The sequence below is a fragment of the Vigna unguiculata genome, chromosome 8 (genome assembly GCF_004118075.2).
Source record: "Vigna unguiculata cultivar IT97K-499-35 chromosome 8, ASM411807v1, whole genome shotgun sequence".
NCBI classification, from domain to species: Eukaryota; Viridiplantae; Streptophyta; class Magnoliopsida; order Fabales; family Fabaceae; genus Vigna; species Vigna unguiculata.
This window is the reverse complement of record NC_040286.1, coordinates 24131412-24139474: the sequence shown is the minus strand read 5'-3', so window position 1 is coordinate 24139474 and position 8063 is coordinate 24131412. Positions and strand designations below refer to the sequence as shown.

The 8063-nt window shown below is 30.8% G+C and overlaps 1 non-coding gene across 1 annotated transcript; it reads right to left on the bottom strand.

Moving 5' to 3' along the window:
• Positions 1-7610: 7610 nt before the first annotated feature.
• On the bottom strand, positions 7611-7683 carry TRNAK-CUU. The gene has a single exon. It is a non-coding gene; the product is annotated as a tRNA-Lys (tRNA).
• Between the last annotated feature and the right edge of the window lie 380 nt (positions 7684-8063).

The following is an 8063-nucleotide window of genomic DNA, read 5'->3' as shown; positions in this document are numbered from 1 at the left end:
TTCATCTTATGGCAATAAGAGCAATGTTTGCCATAATTGGGATTCCTACCTCTACCCCTTCCTTGAGACTGAGAACTAACACCTTTGCCTTGACCTTTCCAATTGCTCTGTTCTTAAGATTTGTAATGCCTTTCGGTGGTATTGAATAAAACCTTACCTTTTAGGTTTAAACTAGTAGCACCATTGTTTTGTCTTTCTTGTTGCATAATGAGGGATTAAACTTTATTCATATTGGGTAGGGGTTCTAACAACAGAATTTGAGTCTTAATAGTGTTATAGTTATCATTCAAACCCTTTAGAAAACATATCACATACTCAATTTCCCTTTGTTTCACGAAAGCTTTAGAAAGATTACATTCACAAGGCTTACCACAAACGCAATTAGGAATAGGTGTGAGAAGCTCTAATTCTTCCCAAACGATCTTCATATCTATGAATAATTAAGTGATACTCCTTTCACCTTGCTTGGCAGAGTGTATTTCCTAAAGAAGGTCTGAAATGTGGAAATAATCCCCCTTTGTGAATCTTTCCTTTCAGTCTTCCCAAAGATCTTTTGTAGAATCAATATAGATCACACTTTCTACTATTTGAGGAGAAAGAGTCCTAATAATTCCAGACAAAATCATAACATTGGCTATTTCCCAAGCTTCATAGAGAGGCTAGTCTCTGGTGGGAATTTTAATGTTGTCATCCACAAATTTCAATTTACTTTTGGACATGAGAGCTCTTCTCATATTTCTACTCCATGAGCTGTAATTAGTCTCATTTAGAGCTAGGGATACAAGAACCTGTCATGGGTTCTCCCCTAGATGTATGTAGTATGGGCTGGTGGGGATAAGGGATTGATCAAGATCCAATCTTTGTGTATGTTGACCTGCGTTGTTGACTTCTGACTTGATTTCTTTATTATTGTTGTCATTCACCATGGTGCACGAAACCTTCTTGAGACTAGCAAATCATTGAGGCAAGAAAAATAGAGTGGGCAGACAGAAACAGAGCAGGCTATGAACCTGCTCTAATACCATATTGAGCCTCTCGCATCATTTTCCACAACACAAAAAACACCCTCTTTTCTCTCTTCAAAAACATATAGCCCTAGCTCTTGCATCAGAGGCGCACCATGAAAAGGAAAATAAGCATGGAGGAAGAAGAAGGAAGAAGAGAGGAGAGGAAGAAAACAAGATGCAGTTGAATAGTAAGAAAGAAAAACTCTTATTTACACTATATTTTCACACTATGCTTAGACACTGAAAAATGAGAGAGGATCTATATTAAATAGATCCCAAAACAAAAAAGGGGAAAACAAACCCTAACTGATTTCTAACATTAGAAACCCTAACCCTAACAGATTCCAAAAACAAAAACCCTAAATAGTAGGGTTTCAACATATACTATATATTAAAACGTAATTAAATATTTTGAGAATACAATATATCTTCATCTTATTATTGATGTAACAATTGAGAATATATATATATATATATATATATATATATATATATATATATATATATATATATATATATATATATATATATATATATGTATATATATATACATATATATATACATACATATATATATATATGACTCGATTTCTTATATGATTAGGCAATATGTTTATGCACAAATCATGTGTATAGTTGCAAACCTTGGACAAAGTAGATGCAGTCAAGGTTTTTAAAGCATAAATATCATAAACTATTTTACTTTCAGTCTTCTTTTATTTCACCTAAAATAAGATATTTTTATGATACTATCTTGGAAGAATAGTTATTGAACTGTTGGTGATAGTGTTGGGATTAATATTTGGAATGATTTGTGGTGTTCTGCTAGATGCATTTCTCTCCTTGCAAGTGTGCCTTATATTGTTCAGTTACATTTTTGCCACTATTTCTCAAGCATGGGCTAATTTTGTTTGGATTCTACCTCCTTTTTAAATGGGATTCTAAGTTGCAATCTACACACAATATTGAAGTGACTCCCTCTAAAGATATTCCTAATGGGATATATGACGATTTTGAGATTTTGAACTGAAAAGGAAGCTAGAAAATTTTTCTTTGTTGCTACTGCTCCAAAGAAATAGGGGAAGCTAATTTGACTTTCTTTTATTCCTCCTTAAAAGTTTCTTGTGTTTATGGAAACTTCTTCGTAATATGGTTTTGGTTGATAAATAGGTACATGGTAGAGGGTTGAATTTATGTTCCATGTGTTTTCTTTGTAAGTATAAGGAGGAATCATTCTACATCTTCTCTCCAAATGTCAAACTATTGTATAAATTTGGTCTTTTAGCATATACAAGTCCTTTAGCAATTCCCAAACATTAGTTGGATGAAGATGAATATTGATGGTGCAACTTGTGGAAGTCTTCGTCTTGTGACTTGTGTTGGCTTTTCTAGAGGTAGTATGGGTGAACATATTGGAAATTTATTTGCTTTTTTATGGGTGCAAAATATTTTATATATTGAAATTAATAGAATTATTCTTGTTATTAAGCATCACTCGAGAGGTTGACTTTGGACGTGTTTGGCTATAAAGTATTTTTGTATTGCAATGTAAGGTTTTTTATGTATCTCAAAATGTTCCTTGGTCTTTTAGAAAGAGATAAAATGCATGAAAATATGTAAAATAATGGAGTTTAAGTTTTTCATATTTTTAAGGAAAGAAATCATTGTATTGATAAGTTGCTTCTTTAGAATTATAAATAAAATTCATTATAAATGGTATGATATTATGCCATCAATGATTGCTCTTTATTCTTCTCATTATAGGTATAAACGTTCTATGTCTAAAGTTGTTTAGCTTTTATAGAAGAAGTTTGGTATATATTTTTTGTACATGAGTTTGGTTTGGCCACCCATTTTATATTTTGTTATTATTTTTTTAATTATATTTTTCATGAGATGGTAAATGATTTGTGATCTTTGATATGTAAGCCTAATTGAGATGTCATAGTATATCACTATAAAATTAGTCGGTACAACAAAATTACCAATACTAAAAAATTCATCAGTAAAATGTTCATCGATGTAACGTCCCAAAAACTGGATAACCTCATATTAAATAAAGCATCACATACATGAATTGTTCAGAGAGTACGGAGATTAGAGTATAAGAGTATCCCATACGTCGGATATACCCAAATACAAAGAACGGGCCCTACACGTCCCAAACCGAAAAGTACAGGAAAGAACACAATTAAAGACCATAGGTCATGTTCGGACAGGAAAACATAAATAGTAAAATATTCCAGCAATAGGCCCCTCAGTAGGCCCAACACCTATCCCATCCATCAAGCTGCAGCATTCCTATTACCATCACCACTGTCAGGGGTTCTCACATCTGCTCACATCAACAAGGTTGATGATCATCACAATAGAGAAAACCACACACAACATACAAGCAAGCAACAGGGTAAGCTAGAGTAAAAGAATCTTATATCATCACAGTCAACATGCAGTCTCAGGTCAAACATAAATAACAAGCATCACACCAGAGCTATCAAAAACATGTATGAGACTCCAAGACTTGACTATCCGGATACGCATATCGAGGCACCACCACGTGGCAGTGGAATTATGTCCTAGCAGTGAGGCGTCACCGCGAGGCCTTCGTGGAATTACACCCTTACAGGAGGCACCACCACGTGGCCTTCGTGGAATTACGCCCTGGCCCTAAAGCACCACCACGACCCCCCATGGAATTACGTCCTTTCGTCGAGGCACCACCATGAAATTCTCCTTGAGAGGGTCTATGGAATTACGTCCAACAGATAAGGCGCCACCAAAATCTCTCACCACAAGAGTCATGGAATTATGCCCTACCCATACTTTATACATGTCCCACCCACCAATCAAGAATTTCCATAACATTAATATCATGCATAAGTAACAAATCATGCAACTCATGCCTTCCAATTCATACCCAATAAAGCAACATACCATTTCCATCTCGAACTCACATACAAATCATGGCATCCTCCCTCAACCCACAAAGTAAAGCATTTAGATCAAACAAGCAATCACGCATCAGTGTACCATTCAACAATAACATCCAAACCTACCCGCTGCCTCGCTCAAGCAAGCAGGGCTCGCTCAGGCGACGGGGCCCTCTCGCTCAGGCGAAAACCCTCTCGCCTAGGCGAGATCGCGAAAAGGGAAAGAGCGGACTCTGCGAGGTCTCGCTCAGGCGAGTCCCTGCTCGCCTAGGCGAGACCACTTCTCGCTCAAAAATAAAAACCTCTCGTCTAAGCGGGAGATCGAGCAGCAGGTCCTGGGCGAGCCTCTGCTAAACTCGCCTGGGCGAGGCAAGCTCGCATGGGCAAGAAAACCAGTGCCCGCCACTGTTCCTTCGAGCGACAGCCACACACATGCATCCACACAGTCCAACAAGCATTTTCAACCGATTAAATCCACACACAGACCATCCAACCATCACATACTCATCAAACAGACAAATTCTACCGAAGAAGATATGATAAGGTCTAGCTTCCCTTACTTGGAAAAGCTAACAGAAACTTCGATACGTAGACGTGAACATCACAGCTCTACAAGCAGCCCCAAGACTTGAACACGATGGAACATGAAACAGAGTAAGGTTACTACGAAAACCCTAACTAGAATAATTGAACCGCAACCGGGAAGGATTAGTCATTAGCTAACAGAATACTTACTTGGAAAGTAGAAACGAAATTGGGCTTGGTTTGATCGAGATTGTGTAAACCCTAGCAGAGCTCTCTAGGTCAGTGGAGGAAGACAGCTACGTTCTGCGATTGAGTGAGAGTAATTATGTTAGGGCATATTGGGGTTTGGCTTTATCCCTTGGGCCAGCCCTTAGGTCCATTACACTAGGGCAGCCCTTTTAGATTAGGGCAGAAAAAGGGAAAAAGAATTAATTGGGCCTTACAATTGATATAATAGATAACAAAATACATCGCTAATTACTAATGACAAAAAATCCATTAGCAATTAATCGTCAATAATTATCGATAGCCTAAATCCATTGGTAAAAATATTTGTTTGCATTATCAATGAATTTCCCTAACGGATCCATTACTGACAAAAATATTTGTCAGTAATTAAAATCCTAAAATTCAACAGTAAATTCTATTTCATCAACAGATTTTATTTGTCGATATTTTATCAATAGAATCTTTTTTCACATATAAAGTTTGTTGATAATATGGTATCTTGTAATGTAAGTGATGTCTAACATGAGTTTTACACACACAAAATGATGAAAATTGTTTACTAATTGCAGATTGATGACACCTATATCATATGAGTTTTGTAAGTCTTGATTTCATTATTTAGTTAGAACATTTATTCTCTAAAAGTTACATATTTATGACAATGATTTTGTAAGTAATGAGTTTTATAGGTAATTATTTGAATTCTTTTTTAATTTTTTATTTTTCATCATGAACTTATATCTTATTGGAAGTACAAATCAAAAATTTTAAGAATGCTAACGAAGTTAGGTTAAAAAGTAAATATCTTATTATAATTAAAATAAATAAATAAATAAAGGTATAATGGATGATAAAATTATATAAAGGATTATTATATATATATATATATATATATATATATATATATTATATAGAGAGAATATGAATAAATAAAATAAATATTCTCTTTTAACATATTTTTTTTATCTTATTATTATATCTCTTATATTTTCACAATTTTTAAAATTTTCAACACTTATTTTATATTATATGACTCCTAATATTTCATATTACAATATGACTCTTAAAATTTAATATGTCTACATCCAACTTTTAATATTAAAATACAAACTTAAACAAAATATTACTGTACATATAAAATATATGTGAGATCTCTTTATAAAAGTAATTCAATTTTTATCGTTGAAAAAGTAATTTAAGTCTATTTTGTGATTCAATTTCCTTTTGTATCGAATAACTTACCTAATTACATCTAAATAGTGTTTTGGTATTAAAATCTCCAACTCATAATTTGAATATTCATCACTATCGACAGTGACGGATCTTTTTGGGGTAGGGAGGGGCCTGGCCCCCCCAAAATTTTGACTTTTTTTTTCAATTATATATATATATATATATAATATATATTTGAAATTTATTAAATTTTTAAATTTTTTAAATTGTAGGTAATATATATTAGAAATTAATAAAAATTTAATTTTTTAATTTTTTATTTCTTTTATTTAATCTTAAAATTTAATGTAAATACATAATAAAATATAAAATTAAATATAATAAAAAATAAAAATATTTAGGTTTAATTTTTCTTTTGGTCCCTGTTTTTATTTAAAAATTGATACTAGGATTAAGTTAATTACACCAATAAAGTAAATCATCCATATTAAGAGTCTCAATTTTAATGAAAAGATCATTGATTTGTTTCGAGAAATTTAACGAAATATATCGTAAAAGACCGAATTACATCAGTTTTTCAAAAATCGGGACCAAATTGAGATTAAAAAAATTGGAGGACCAACTTAACATTGTTAAACGAAAGTATGAATCAAACGAGTAATTAAACCAAATATTTATTAACATAATTTTTATTTTCCTTTTCAATGTCTTTTTAGTTTGTCATAAATTGTAATAATCTCTTACTCTTATATGTCTTCTTTTTTTTTTCTAAAGAAAAAAAAAATTAGACATAAGCTCATTATATTTCTCATTTATTCTCTTTCTTTCCTGTCTCTTGTCTTGATAATGAAAAAAATATTTTTTATCTCATGAGCTTTTTGTATATTCATTTTCTTATGAATATAGAAAACATAATAATAATGTATTATGTATTAATAATAATGAATATATTTTTCTTTTAATAATGATCAATTATTTATTATGATCAATTAGATTATGATCAATTATTTTTTAGTATTATTTACAAACAAGGTATATTTATAAAGAATGAAAGAATAAATTAATCGTTTAAGAGTGATGAAAAGAAAATTATTGACTAAAACAAGATAGATTCTACCTCTTCACATATTATATTTTGAAACATTATACTAATAATAAAAAATGTTCAGTTAAAAAAGTCATTTTTTGAAACATTATACTAATGATCGAATATGATGATCTCAAAATTATATTACTTTGGCCCCTCCGACACTTTTAGTCAAGATCCGTCAATGAATATCGATAAAGTTATCTAAAATATTTATATGAAATTCCTGGATTAAGTTAAATTAATAAGATTTTGAAGAAGAATTTTTAAATTATAATTTCTTTTAATTATGCAATTTTTCAATGAATATATCATTATATTAAATATTTCAAGTTTGATAAAAGAAATAATATTTCAATAAAACTTAGCATAATGTTGACAAATAAAATTATATTTTATCATTAAGATTATGGACGCTTAAATATGATATAGAATATTTGATTTTGTAAATAAAAACATACCACACTAAAATAAGATACATAGGACATTTTGAAAAAAAAAATACTGTAAGTAAAAGGAATTAAAAAACAAAAAGAAATGAAAAATAAAACGCCCACCGTGGGTTCGAAATCAGACCACAAGGATAAGACATTTTGAAAAAAGAAAACTGTAAGTTATCTAAAATAAAAAATAAAAAACATAAAAACATGAAAAAAAAAACGCCCACCGTGGGGCTCGAACCCACGACCACAAGGTTAAGAGCCTTGCGCTCTACCAACTGAGCTAGACGGGCAGATATTAATAGTTTATACATTACTTTATTTATTTTTAAATTTATAAATTAACATGTGACTTTAGTTATTAAATAGTTAATATTCTATATTTAATTATTTATTTACATTCTAGAATTAATATGTTCAAATCAATGAATATATATGATATAAGAATATTTTTTTGGAAGAAAGTAAAACTATAATTGATAATTTGTAAAAAGATTTCCGATGAGAGTTACTTATTAGAATTAGCTTAAAAATAAATATATTATTTAATATTATTGTTTAAATTTGAAGAAGAGGTTACTTATGTAAATAATTCTTTTTAATTTATAAGCAACTCCATTTAAATTTAAACATGTGAATAGAATCTCTATTGAAATAATATTTTTATTTGTAA